A 15,969-nucleotide genomic window follows, 5' to 3' on the forward strand; every position below is an offset into this window, starting at 1 on the left:
CAGAAATAGCTACTACATAAACTCTATGATGATTAAAATATGTCAGAATGACTGCACTAGAAACATTGTGTTTATATAAAATCGATCTTTAGAAAACCTGATCAATACAGATGGCCTATCATCCTCAGTACCTCTAATATAAACATTAACTAAGGAGTTGCGCTCATGCATACCATGTATTTTTAGATATGTTTACAAATACTATTTATTCTTTCTATCTATTCTGTCATATATTGGAATTGTAGAATGGTCTTAAAGGCGTTTCAAATTGTCTTATTTTGATTATGCCATCTACAGACATACAAGAATGTAAAATGCTGTTTTAACCAATTTTTATCCCTTCAGAATGTATTCCAGCCAGTTAGCTTTCTTATTTTTTCTGATTAAGCTTTTATTCTTTTATAATCTGTTATTATCTCTTCATTTTTCAGTTCATCCATTTAATCTCCAGTCTCCTTACAGTAAGCCTTTTTTTCCTTGTTCCTCCAGTTTCCATGTTTCATATGCATATGAAAGTACGCAAGCCACCCTTCATCAACACCTTATTACATAACTATTTCTTTCTGTTAAATGTTTCCTTGCCTGCTGCTATAATTGTTTTTATTTAATTTTCACCTTTGCATTCTTTTGTTGACAGCATATTAAGTATCAGTATTGTACTTCTTTATTCAACTGTTCTTTATTTTAGTGCAGATATTCATGGGCTTATTTTCTCCTAACATCATTAGTTTTGTTTTTTTAACATTCATTTCTCTCTGTTTTGCAATAATGTATCCTAATTTTTAATGTCATTGGCTTCATTTCAAAAAAGAAATTGTCTAATCACTGTAAAAATTTTACAGTTTATATTCCATTCTAGATTTATTCTTTCATTTTCTATAGCATTTTTGATCATATCTTCAACTACATATTAAATAAAGGCAGCGTTCTTGCTTAATTGTCTTCCTAGGTTAAACTCAATTTGAGCATCCCATATTTTAATAACCAATTTCCAATTCAGGTGAAATTATTAATCTTGAATATTTGCATTGTGTATGTATGCTTTGTCTTTTAATTATTTATGTTAGTTTTTCTGTTTCACATTGTATACTTATTCTCTTTGTATATACCTATTACTAATAGTTTTGATTAGCCTAATCCCATCTATAATATCTCTATTCCTTGTAAATCTACTTTGTTTTATATATATATAATCTCGTACTTATTTTTTTTTTTATTCAGTCTTTCTGTTGAAGAGAAGATTAAAATTTAACAATACCATGCTTCTTGGGAAATGGAATCATGGGAGTTTTAAGAAACTCAGACTACGTCCCACTTGTAGATTCGATTTTGTAATTTTGTTATCTCCGAATTCCTACTTTAAGACTGAATCATTTCTGTTGATGTTGATAAAACTGCCAATTTTAGTTTTGCTGGTCGTACTTAAAGTTTTCATTTTATTCCATCCAGCCTTTATAAGATCATTTGTTTTACTTTTGAGCAGTGTTGTTCCTTTATATTCTTATTCCACCTTTCAAATATCTTTCCCTCTTCCTATAACACTTTACCATTTTTACTGGCAATTTCTTAAGTGTGTGTACCATTCCTATATTTATACCTGTTACTGTTCTTACGTTTTATCATGTTAGTTCATACCGTTCTGTTTTTCCGAATTTTCTACGTATGAGCTATCTTAAAAAGCTAATTCTTTGCTTTTAGTCATTTTTACTCTATTTGAGTTGAATGTTAAACACATAGTGAGATGATGTGTACAATGGTAAACATTGGAGTCAATGTTTGAAGCATATTTGAGAGCAATGTTGGATAGTGCTTTGATCATGACATGGATTCTAAAACCCAGAGCTATATACAATTGCATTTTATATACAGAGGGTTTGTTATAAAAGTATACTAATGTATACTCCCTTATAAAAAAGAACCCTATCCTGTTGAAGCCTGGACATTTGTAAATGAGTAATGAAATAAATCCAAAATCTCTTGCATTATCAACATGAGTTAGAACAAATGTTATTTTGTTGCAATACTATGGTAAGGAGGATTCCTTTTACTGATTGAAGAAGAGAATAATTTTCTTTATCAGAAAAAAAAATTATTACGTTTTACTTTATTCATTTCTAGATCACTTTAAATGCACCAATTAAATACACAATCTCCATCATCTCAAAACATAATGTAGTCATTCAGTTAAAAAATGTGAATATCATTCACAAAGATTAAATAACTTTAATTATTGATAACTGTTGACATGTATTTGCAATTAACCAAAACAATAGAGTAATAATTTGCTGTGACATTGTTTTCAATCAGGTAACTGACAGGATCTCTTGGAGCAGAATTTATACACAAAGATATTGATTTAGCTTCAAAATTGATGAAATTTGTCATAATAAAATTATGAGGTGGCAGTGTACATATCTCGTGAGCAATGTCTAGATCCTAAATTTTCTTGAATGAATCCCACCACTCTTTTTACCTTCAGTTGTCTGCCTCAACAAATCATCAATTACCATCAGAAATATTTAAAATTGTAGGTCTCAGAGCACCCTAAATCTCTTGGTCAACTTTCCTGGGTGAATGACTTGACATTTATACATCTCTTTGGGAAGGTTTATTATTTTTTTGGTAAATTATATCTCATGGTTTTCCGGATATTAACATTTTAAAAAAAACATTTAACCAAGATTTTCCTAACATCTTAACATTCATTAAGCCGGTGTCATATCTCACATTAGCCAACTCTGACTTTCTCACCTTCTTCCAAATTTTATCTCCTAACACTTATCGTTAAGTACTTTGTTAACCTGTATGTGTCACTTTTTCATCAGACAAAAATCAATATTATTATTTTTTTATTTAATTCATTATTATCTTAACCACCATGGGTTTTTGTGGTATAGTGATACAGATACAAGTCTTGGTCAGGCATGCCAGTTTTCATATGCTACAAAATTCATTACATTTGTTATAGTGATTGTCTTATATTATTAGGCCTGGTCCTGGTGCTTCTTTTTACTGATCACACTTCTTTTTATTTGTGAAGAAGTTATTTATTGAGAATAAAATTCAGTTACAATAATCATAGTCTGCAGAACATGATCTTTTAAAGTAACAGAAAAAAATGTTTAACTGGTATTGTGACTTTGTTTTTTAAATGCACTTCTCTTGTAAAATGACTAATTCCAGTTAACAGAATAAATTTAACCAGTGAACTACTCGATTCCACGGCCAGATTTGTTTGTAATACAATTTAAAATTATTCTGTAATAATTCACTTACTGATAGTTTTTTCATACTGGAGTCCTTTTTACACAAATAACAAGGATAAGAGGTAGAGAAAAGCAAATCCTTAAAGAGAGACAAACCTAGAAATAGTTTTAAATTTTGCTAAATAGCTCAAAATTGAAAAATATATTATCTTCCCTATTGCCAGACTTTGAAGATTTTTTTTTTAATAATTGGAAAGAAATATTTTTATATATTATTAAATTTTAAATCTTTCAATCATTCTGTGTAAATAATGTAATGTAAAGTAGACTAAACATTCTCAAAAAAAAAAAAAATGTTGACCTATTATTATGCTATCATTTGCAAATGTGTTTTGCAAATTTCTGTTTTCTGTTGGTCAAAACTTAAAAAATTCATTTCGCAGGTAAATGAACACTATTGAACAGTATGAAATCCACAGTAGATACAAAAATCAAACTAAAAAAAAATCTGTAGTTAATACAAACCTATTTTCTCTTTTACCACAATAAAAATGATGGTGACCTGCTTACCTGGCAACCTGATTCGCAATGAAAACTAGCACTGATTCGCTAATCTTCGAAAGAAAGGCATATTTTCAACTAACAAAATCAGATTTTTTGAACGTTACGTAAATAAAAATAGTAAATTAACATTGATAAATATGACAATAAATGTTTATTGAGAAACAGTCAATAAAAAGAATAACCGATATCTATCTAATCTGTATTAACTAATTTTATGGAAATAAAATGTGTTGTTTTCTATAATATGTTCAATAACAAATTTCAAACACACAATACAAACTAAGTTAAATAATTTGACCATTCTACTGATTGGTTTCTGTGAATAATGAAATGATGCTATTTTGCACTGTTGTCCTCTACTAAAAGTAATTAATGATAGGTAGTTAATTTCTTAATGGTACATTAATATTAATGTTAGGATTTGAAGACATTTTACATTAATTATTTACTGTTGTATTGTAGGATAATAACAACAATCAAAACTGAGTATTTTATTTCAATTTAATCTTTCTTCTTTATTAGGTTTTGATAAGATCCAGAATAATATTGTTTTTTAATAGATTTAAAAAAAACGCGTCAAAAATGTCTGCAGTTTAAGATTGTTTTCTACTTCACTTGAGCAACGGGAGAATGCGTTAAATACACACGAGACATGGTTGTATACTGTCCGCGTCCTTTCTATTTGTATCTTTAACGGCTATTACTCAATTTAATCATGTAGTTTAATTTGTAAGTTCATATAATCGTACCTGAATGCTTCTAAGAGAAATAATTTGATGGTGTAATGACTGGTTTTTGCGAATAATAATGGAATACTATTTTGCGCCGTGGTCCTTTACTACAAGTAAGTAATTGCATATAATTTTCTTAATTGTACAAACATGAATGCGAGTTTTTGAACCCCATTACTTATTTACAGCTGTAATTCATACTAATTGTGTTTTCTAAATAATATAAAACTGTAAGTAAGTTTTAAGACGTTATGGTTTGTAGTTAATTTAGATCTTATCTTTTTGTTGTATATTTTATCTCAAACTTTTTTACTGTTTTAATATTTTTTGTGCTTGTTGCTCCAATTTCCATGTTAATAATTATTTATAATATTAAGGCACACTGGTTATTGCCGGTAAATAAGTATCGGTAATGATTTACCCAATACATAGTGAATTTATTTATTGAACAGCATGACAAAAAATGACATAAAATTTAATAATAATTGAGTTTCAAGATTAATTTAATTTCGTGTAGCTAATTATTGGCTCATTCCTGGAGTAAATAGGAATGAAATAGTAATCAGCTGCGTAAGGTTTTTTTTTTATTAGAAAGAGTTTCATTAATCTGAAACTGGTATTCAAACTTTTAACCTAATATGGACTCATTAATTCAGATTGTTTCTGATAAGCTAGACTACATTTCAAACGTTTATGAATATATCTTGTTATTTTTTTGTTTTTGTTTGCTTTCAGACTTTCAAAGGATCACCCGTGCACAGTCCAGATTTCTTCCTTTTCCAAATGGTTTCAGTTTTCCCTAAACTTTTCTCTCCATTCTTTGGTCCATTCACTGCGTTTCCTTTTCTGTTTCTCTGGAAATGTGGATTCATCCACTAGTTTTTTGAAAGATTATATCAAAAATTATTTCTTTGGAAATATTTAATAATTTGAGATGTTCAGTGTTTTTTGAACTAGCTTATTTGGTTTACCATATTTCAAAAAAAGTTAAATATTTGTTTTATTAATTTAGTTTCATCCATTTCATTCAAGTGACCATAAAATTTGAGTTCTTTTTCTTCTAATTTGTTTAATTTATAAATATTATCTTTGAGTTTTGGCCATAGAGTTTTCTTTAAAAATCTAGGTAAAATAATTACACTGAATGTTTTGGAGAAAAAAAAGAAATAAAAGCCAGAAGTGACTTTCATCTTAAAGAAACATAAAATTAAAAACTCTTAAAAAGCACATAATTTAGACACTATAAAACCGTATTTTTACCAGACATGTTGTATAGTTCAAATTGGTATATTGTATAGTGTGAATAGTACAGAAGGCCTACAGAACTTCTTAGGAATAATCTAGTAATTGTCAAAAAAAATTATTTGGTACCACTTTCATTTTTGTGTTCTGGCTTTATTTCTTTTTTTTCTTCTAAAACATTCACGGTAATTATTTTGCCTAAATATTTAAACTTTTTGACCCTTTTGATTGATTGTTATACTCACATTTATTGTTTGGATTCTAATTTTGTTATTGGAATCTGTTATATAAAATTTGTATTTCCATATTCTGTTCTTCAATAATTTTTGCAGAGTGTAATTGAACAGTATTGTGAGACCATCCATTATCTTGTCTGCTGTAGTTTTTATTTGAAAGTGTTTCGGAATGCTGCCTTAAATTTTAACTTTTGAGTATGTTTATCTTATAATGTTTTAGTGTTATTGACATAATTTTTTTCAATATTTTAACCAGAGATTCTCTATTGAATCTTTAAGAATTTAAAGAAAATAAATATAAGCCTTTAAGAATTTTAGAAAAATAAATATTACTTCCAGATCTCTAATTTTTTGGTACGATATTATTATCTGACAATTAATTTTTTTTTTTGCAAATACTAAAGAAACTGTTTCAGATTTTTATAATATTTATTTTCAAACTATCTATAGTGGGAATATGTGAATGTTTTAAAGCTCAGCTTTGTCAAACCAGCTAATATTTTAAATTTAACATCTGTTTTCAGTTTTTTATCTTTAGTAAAGAACTGTTTTTAATTGGCTTTTAAAATTCGCTTGTTATTCAGTTTGAAATACACCTACCAATTTACACTACCTTTTTTATCCAAAGTCAGATTTTTAGATTTTAAAATTTTTAACAATCGGACATACAGTACAAATCACTTCTGAAAACGGTGTAATAATTTAACAATTCTCAAAAATACTTCTTTTTTTTTTTTTGAAACAAAAATATTCCGTGTAAGTATATTGGAACTAGTATTTCAATTACAGTAAATAGACTGAAATTGAGAAGTATTTATACTAATTTAAGTGAAACTTATGAAAAATCTGTTAAAAAACACATTTTTTTATTTTTGTAATCATTCGGTTTAGTGGAAATGTAAACATCTATTTTAACTTTGTACCAAATTGGTGCCTATAAAAAAAGGATGGAGGATACACCAATAGGCAATTATACTTCACAAGTAATATTTTTTTCGTAAATTTTAATTTTATTGAAAAAATTGTTAAGATTAAAATTTACTATAAGGTTTTGTTCTATTTGTTTATATTTATTGTAAGTTTTAATTTTTCAGAGAGAACTGTTGGACAAACACAGATTAAAGTAATGCCCCGGTATGTAAAGGATTGGTACTTATGTATTAACGCCACCGCAACTACAGCATTATTTATAAACAAAGTAGTCAGTTGGATGTCGGTGGAAAATGAACCGATATAGAGTTTCACATAAATATATAAATATTTATTTTATAAATATAATTTAACCAAACTACACCTATTGACTACTTAGATTTACACAGCTTACACACACAACTTGATTTAAAATACTTTACCATTTTATTTAGATATAATATTTTTTGTTTATTTAATTCAATAATCCTAACTAAAGTGCGCGCACATACTGTATTTCAATCGTGTGGGTGTTGGGGCACTAGCGGCCGCTTTGAATATTTATTAATTTAATTCTAACGTTACAACATACCAAAACGAAAACAGCAGCTGTACTTCAGTACTACAGTAGTGCTCCTTGGTGGTAACATGGGTAAAAACATGGCTAAACATGCCCACTTAGCCATCAGTTTAGTTATAGAAGTAATCTGACAAAGTGTGGACAAAATTTGTTAAGCAATTGTGGAGATATAATGTAATTTAGGGTGCGAACCTGAACAAACACACACACATACATATTAATATCTGGAAAATTTACATCTGGTTTTTTTGGGTTTCTAAGGTGTCAAAACATAAACAAAACTAGTTTAGTTTGATTTGTGCATTACATAACTTACAGAGACATAATTAGTATTCGCCACCATTATTAATCAGCTGTCTTTGGACATCGATCAGATCACGATCACCATTATTCATTGAGCACCGATCTGGTTATAAATCACCGTTCATTGCGTACTGATCTCTGCCCAATGAGCACCGGTTAGATCAGGTCACCGTTCAATGAGTACCGATTGGGTCACGATCAGTTCATTGTTCAGCGATCATCATCCATCATCATCTTCAACAATACAACCTTTAGCAAAATGAATTACAAATCTTGTTAATCCTACAATATGGTAGTATATGATCAGTACTGTAGTCTTCATACAAATTGTCGGTTCAACTGTCCATTTTTATATCAGTGAGTTTAAAGAAAGGATTGCTGTAAGATTACATTTATTATTTGATGACAAAATTTGATTTGTGACTTCACAAAGCTGCCAACACAGATGTAGGACTTTGCCGCCACGCTGTTTTTTTTCTGATACACAACTTGATTTAAAATACTTTACCATTTTATTTAGATATAATATTTTTTGTTTATTATTTCAATGATCCTAACTAAAGTGCGCGCACATACTGTATTTCATTCGCGTGGGTGTTGGGGCACTAGCGGCCGCTTTGAATATTTATTAATTTAATTCTAACGTTACAACATACCAAAACAACAACAGCAGCTGTACTTCAGTGCTACAGTAGTGCTCCTTGGTGGTAACATGGGTAAAAACAAGTCACTATGCCCACTTAGCCATCAGTTTAGTTATAGAAGTATCTGACAAAGTGTGGACAAAATTTGTTAAGCAATTGTGGAGATATAATGTAATTTAGGGTGCGAACCTGAACAAACATACACATACATATTAATATAAAAACCATTACCAAAATGAATTACAAATCTTGTTAATCCTACAGTACGGTAGTATATTATTACTACTACTACAACTTAATTTAAAATATTTATCATATTATTTAGATATGTTTTTTTTTTTATTTATTTAATTCTAACGTTGCAACATACCAAAATAACTACAGCAGCCGTTTAGTTATAGAAGTAATCTGGCCAACTGTGGTCAAAATTTGTTGAGTAATTCTGGAGATATAGTGTGATTTAGGGTGCAAACATGAACACACACACACACACGTACAGCTGAATATCTGTAAAATTTACATCTGGTTTTTTGGGTCTTTAAGGTGTCAAAACATAAACAAAGCTAGTTTAGTTTGATTTGTGGGGGTCAACAAACCCATTTTGTGAATTTCCCTAACATAATTTAAGTTTTTTTTTTGGAGACAGATTATATTTTGGGAAAACAAAGTTTTATCAGTGCAATAATATGATTTTTATTGATTAAGGAGGGAGGCTATATACTTGTAGGAAGCAAGAAGGGATTTGAATCGCCCTGTACTAGATGGTATTTTTATTCTTCTGACAATAAAACCCATTTTGAGAAGAATTTTGCTGAATCTCAATTTGTACATGACTGCCCAAAAAAAAAGTGTAATGTACTTAGGGTATATGTATGTTTGTTGCACTGTAGCAGCACAACGGCTCGAGTCATTAAATGATTTAGATGTACTAGACCCTTAGTTATCCTTACGTTCCCAGGGATGTCATAGACTATATATATATAAAATTTTCATCGGCACACTCTACACTTTATTAAAGAGCAATGGTTTTTTTTGACAGTCGTGTTATTTAATATTTTAGATACTGAAAATATTCAAGTTTATCGTAGGAGTAGATTTAAAATATAAAATAAAATTAGTATACTGCTTAGAAAGAATCATTTTTTCTTCCGCTTCAAGTAAATTTTCACGTAAAACCTAAATTACAGCTATGGGATTACAGTTGGTGAATTTTTGTCCCACGCAAAGATTATCTTGCATGTATTTTTGCATTATCTCAGAATGATAAACAATTTCATAATTTTTAATACTGGCAGTCATAAGGGTATTTATGTTAAAAATAATTTTTTGGCTTTATTAGAATTGTTAAAGTTTCAATTAAGCACTGGGTGTGAATGCCAATAAATAGTTAAGTCGTTCGTCATTTTTTTTGCTTTTGTTAACTAAAAAAAATAGCATTGAAAATACAAATATATAGTTTAAAAACTGCAGTTCGCCCATGAAGAGGTTAAAAGAAGAAAGAGGTAATGTAGAACTAAGTGCTAGTTTAGATTTAAGTTCAGGGACTTTAGCCCACTGTTTTTGATATTACTGTAGTTGCATACGAAAGTATTTTACCTGTAAAGCAAATGCTTAACATAGGTGGGAGTACCAAATCAACAATTATAAACTTTTTACACTTGCCTAAAGTTTTCTTCAATTATCTCTCTCACACACATTTACACACACAACACAATATTGATACCAACCATGTCTATTAACATAACATTTAAATTTAAGTTGATTACTATTTCATAGACGGAAGTACTATATTCATCTGTGATTTAGTCTTAATAAAAGAGTAATCAACTTAAATCTCATCAGTTGTAAAGTAGAAAATCCACTCTTTTAAGTTAAATTTAAATTAACATTCTTACACTACCCAGCAGGCAGTTAAAGAACTTAGGTGTAGAAAAAGAAAAGTTTTTGAAACCATGTACAATAAGGCTTTGGAACAGTAACACTTTCTATAAAAGTCTGCTTGGTTATATAATAGATTTCACCCTTAGCTATCACCACCCTGATGTTACGTAAAATTAGATATTTAATTTTGAAAGCATTATGAGCTAATTTATTGTCAAAAATAATCCAATTCACGCTGCATTAAAACTTGTAGCCTATTAAGATTCTTATGAATATAATAGAGCAGTAAGCAGTAGTCTGGAAACAAATGTAGCTTTGCCATAGAATTTATGCAAAAGGTAGGACATTAATAGGAATTCTAAATAGAGTAAATCCAAGAACCGTATTTATTAAAAATATTAGCAATTTTACCTTATCAGAAACAGCATTTACATGCATTTTTGATATTTTTTATTTAATAGTAGGCGTAGAAGTAAACTGGTTTTTTAATTCTCCACTGATTCTTTGCAGGTAATTCCCTCATATTTTTAAAATGTTGTTTTTTAGCTGCCATAATCCACACATCTTTCTTTAAGAAAAATTTTGTGGTTGAGAGAATTTTTATGCCATATCTTATACTATCCATCTCTCTGAGAAATGGTAGTGCACAGTCCAACTTATCCATGGCTTAAAATAAGTAACGTATTTTGATTGATTAATATACTCCAATATAATATGTAAAAAGTTATTAAACTGAAAACTAGTGTCATCATTATCAAGAATTTCCCTTCAATCATGTTCACATAAATATGATCTTAATTTACCTTAATCCAGTCCTCTTTAAAATCCTTTATGAATTACTTTGTGTTCTGTCTTCAGAAATAGCTACTACATAAACTCTATGATGATTAAAATATGTCAGAATGACTGCACTAGAAACATTGTGTTTATATAAAATCGATCTTTAGAAAACCTGATCAATACAGATGGCCTATCATCCTCAGTACCTCTAATATAAACATTAACTAAGGAGTTGCGCTCATGCATACCATGTATTTTTAGATATGTTTACAAATACTATTTATTCTTTCTATCTATTCTGTCATATATTGGAATTGTAGAATGGTCTTAAAGGCGTTTCAAATTGTCTTATTTTGATTATGCCATCTACAGACATACAAGAATGTAAAATGCTGTTTTAACCAATTTTTATCCCTTCAGAATGTATTCCAGCCAGTTAGCTTTCTTATTTTTTCTGATTAAGCTTTTATTCTTTTATAATCTGTTATTATCTCTTCATTTTTCAGTTCATCCATTTAATCTCCAGTCTCCTTACAGTAAGCCTTTTTTTCCTTGTTCCTCCAGTTTCCATGTTTCATATGCATATGAAAGTACGCAAGCCACCCTTCATCAACACCTTATTACATAACTATTTCTTTCTGTTAAATGTTTCCTTGCCTGCTGCTATAATTGTTTTTATTTAATTTTCACCTTTGCATTCTTTTGTTGACAGCATATTAAGTATCAGTATTGTACTTCTTTATTCAACTGTTCTTTATTTTAGTGCAGATATTCATGGGCTTATTTTCTCCTAACATCATTAGTTTTGTTTTTTTAACATTCATTTCTCTCTGTTTTGCAATAATGTATCCTAATTTTTAATGTCATTGGCTTCATTTCAAAAAAGAAATTGTCTAATCACTGTAAAAATTTTACAGTTTATATTCCATTCTAGATTTATTCTTTCATTTTCTATAGCATTTTTGATCATATCTTCAACTACATATTAAATAAAGGCAGCGTTCTTGCTTAATTGTCTTCCTAGGTTAAACTCAATTTGAGCATCCCATATTTTAATAACCAATTTCCAATTCAGGTGAAATTATTAATCTTGAATATTTGCATTGTGTATGTATGCTTTGTCTTTTAATTATTTATGTTAGTTTTTCTGTTTCACATTGTATACTTATTCCTTATACTTATTCTCTTTGTATATACCTATTACTAATAGTTTTGATTAGCCTAATCCCATCTATAATACCTCTATTCCTTGTAAATCTACTTTGTTTTATATATATATAATCTCGTACTTATTTTTTTTTTTATTCAGTCTTTCTGTTGAAGAGAAGATTAAAATTTAACAATACCATGCTTCTTGGGAAATGGAATCATGGGAGTTTTAAGAAACTCAGACTACGTCCCACTTGTAGATTCGATTTTGTAATTTTGTTATCTCCGAATTCCTACTTTAAGACTGAATCATTTCTGTTGATGTTGATAAAACTGCCAATTTTAGTTTTGCTGGTCGTACTTAAAGTTTTCATTTTATTCCATCCAGCCTTTATAAGATCATTTGTTTTACTTTTGAGCAGTGTTGTTCCTTTATATTCTTATTCCACCTTTCAAATATCTTTCCCTCTTCCTATAACACTTTACCATTTTTACTGGCAATTTCTTAAGTGTGTGTACCATTCCTATATTTATACCTGTTACTGTTCTTACGTTTTATCATGTTAGTTCATACCGTTCTGTTTTTCCGAATTTTCTACGTATGAGCTATCTTAAAAAGCTAATTCTTTGCTTTTAGTCATTTTTACTCTATTTGAGTTGAATGTTAAACACATAGTGAGATGATGTGTACAATGGTAAACATTGGAGTCAATGTTTGAAGCATATTTGAGAGCAATGTTGGATAGTGCTTTGATCATGACATGGATTCTAAAACCCAGAGCTATATACAATTGCATTTTATATACAGAGGGTTTGTTATAAAAGTATACTAATGTATACTCCCTTATAAAAAAGAACCCTATCCTGTTGAAGCCTGGACATTTGTAAATGAGTAATGAAATAAATCCAAAATCTCTTGCATTATCAACATGAGTTAGAACAAATGTTATTTTGTTGCAATACTATGGTAAGGAGGATTCCTTTTACTGATTGAAGAAGAGAATAATTTTCTTTATCAGAAAAAAAAATTATTACATTTTACTTTATTCATTTCTAGATCACTTTAAATGCACCAATTAAATACACAATCTCCATCATCTCAAAACATAATGTAGTCATTCAGTTAAAAAATGTGAATATCATTCACAAAGATTAAATAACTTTAATTATTGATAACTGTTGACATGTATTTGCAATTAACCAAAACAATAGAGTAATAATTTGCTGTGACATTGTTTTCAATCAGGTAACTGACAGGATCTCTTGGAGCAGAATTTATACACAAAGATATTGATTTAGCTTCAAAATTGATGAAATTTGTCATAATAAAATTATGAGGTGGCAGTGTACATATCTCGTGAGCAATGTCTAGATCCTAAATTTTCTTGAATGAATCCCACCACTCTTTTTACCTTCAGTTGTCTGCCTCAACAAATCATCAATTACCATCAGAAATATTTAAAATTGTAGGTCTCAGAGCACCCTAAATCTCTTGGTCAACTTTCCTGGGTGAATGACTTGACATTTATACATCTCTTTGGGAAGGTTTATTATTTTTTTGGTAAATTATATCTCATGGTTTTCCGGATATTAACATTTTAAAAAAAACATTTAACCAAGATTTTCCTAACATCTTAACATTCATTAAGCCGGTGTCATATCTCACATTAGCCAACTCTGACTTTCTCACCTTCTTCCAAATTTTATCTCCTAACACTTATCGTTAAGTACTTTGTTAACCTGTATGTGTCACTTTTTCATCAGACAAAAATCAATATTATTATTTTTTTTATTTAATTCATTATTATCTTAACCACCATGGGTTTTTGTGGTATAGTGATACAGATACAAGTCTTGGTCAGGCATGCCAGTTTTCATATGCTACAAAATTCATTACATTTGTTATAGTGATTGTCTTATATTATTAGGCCTGGTCCTGGTGCTTCTTTTTACTGATCACACTTCTTTTTATTTGTGAAGAAGTTATTTATTGAGAATAAAATTCAGTTACAATAATCATAGTCTGCAGAACATGATCTTTTAAAGTAACAGAAAAAAATGTTTAACTGGTATTGTGACTTTGTTTTTTAAATGCACTTCTCTTGTAAAATGACTAATTCCAGTTAACAGAATAAATTTAACCAGTGAACTACTCGATTCCACGGCCAGATTTGTTTGTAATACAATTTAAAATTATTCTGTAATAATTCACTTACTGATAGTTTTTTCATACTGGAGTCCTTTTTACACAAATAACAAGGATAAGAGGTAGAGAAAAGCAAATCCTTAAAGAGAGACAAACCTAGAAATAGTTTTAAATTTTGCTAAATAGCTCAAAATTGAAAAATATATTATCTTCCCTATTGCCAGACTTTGAAGATTTTTTTTTTAATAATTGGAAAGAAATATTTTTATATATTATTAAATTTTAAATCTTTCAATCATTCTGTGTGAATAATCTAAATAATGTAATGTAAAGTAGACTAAACATTCTCAAAAAAAAAAAAAATGTTGACCTATTATTATGCTATCATTTGCAAATGTGTTTTGCAAATTTCTGTTTTCTGTTGGTCAAAACTTAAAAAATTCATTTCGCAGGTAAATGAACACTATTGAACAGTATGAAATCCACAGTAGATACAAAAATCAAACTAAAAAAAAATCTGTAGTTAATACAAACCTATTTTCTCTTTTACCACAATAAAAATGTGTAGATGGTGACCTGCTTACCTGGCAACCTGATTCGCAATGAAAACTAGCACTGATTCGCTAATCTTCGAAAGAAAGGCATATTTTCAACTAACAAAATCAGATTTTTTGAACGTTACGTAAATAAAAATAGTAAATTAACATTGATAAATATGACAATAAATGTTTATTGAGAAACAGTCAATAAAAAGAATAACCGATATCTATCTAATCTGTATTAACTAATTTTATGGAAATAAAATGTGTTGTTTTCTATAATATGTTCAATAACAAATTTCAAACACACAATACAAACTAAGTTAAATAATTTGACCATTCTACTGATTGGTTTCTGTGAATAATGAAATGATGCTATTTTGCACTGTTGTCCTCTACTAAAAGTAATTAATGATAGGTAGTTAATTTCTTAATGGTACATTAATATTAATGTTAGGATTTGAAGACATTTTACATTAATTATTTACTGTTGTATTGTAGGATAATAACAACAATCAAAACTGAGTATTTTATTTCAATTTAATCTTTCTTCTTTATTAGGTTTTGATAAGATCCAGAATAATATTGTTTTTTAATAGATTTAAAAAAAACGCGTCAAAAATGTCTGCAGTTTAAGATTGTTTTCTACTTCACTTGAGCAACGGGAGAATGCGTTAAATACACACGAGACATGGTTGTATACTGTCCGCGTCCTTTCTATTTGTATCTTTAACGGCTATTACTCAATTTAATCATGTAGTTTAATTTGTAAGTTCATATAATCGTACCTGAATGCTTCTAAGAGAAATAATTTGATGGTGTAATGACTGGTTTTTGCGAATAATAATGGAATACTATTTTGCGCCGTGGTCCTTTACTACAAGTAAGTAATTGCATATAATTTTCTTAATTGTACAAACATGAATGCGAGTTTTTGAACCCCATTACTTATTTACAGCTGTAATTCATACTAATTGTGTTTTCTAAATAATATAAAACTGTAAGTAAGTTTTAAGACGTTATGGTTTGTAGTTAATTTAGATCTTATCTTTTTGTTGT

At 28.8% G+C, this 15,969-nt stretch overlaps 1 long non-coding RNA gene across 1 annotated transcript; it reads left to right on the forward strand.

Annotated features, from left to right (window-relative positions):
• Window positions 1-4,297: 4,297 nt before the first annotated feature.
• On the forward strand, window positions 4,298-7,272 carry LOC142332208 (uncharacterized). The gene is made up of 2 exons (XR_012758220.1): window positions 4,298-4,614; window positions 7,074-7,272. It is a non-coding gene; the product is annotated as an uncharacterized LOC142332208 (long non-coding RNA).
• The last annotated feature ends 8,697 nt before the right edge of the window (window positions 7,273-15,969 follow it).

The sequence above is a fragment of the Lycorma delicatula genome, chromosome 11 (genome assembly GCF_047948215.1).
Source record: "Lycorma delicatula isolate Av1 chromosome 11, ASM4794821v1, whole genome shotgun sequence".
Taxonomy (NCBI): Eukaryota; Metazoa; Arthropoda; class Insecta; order Hemiptera; family Fulgoridae; genus Lycorma; species Lycorma delicatula.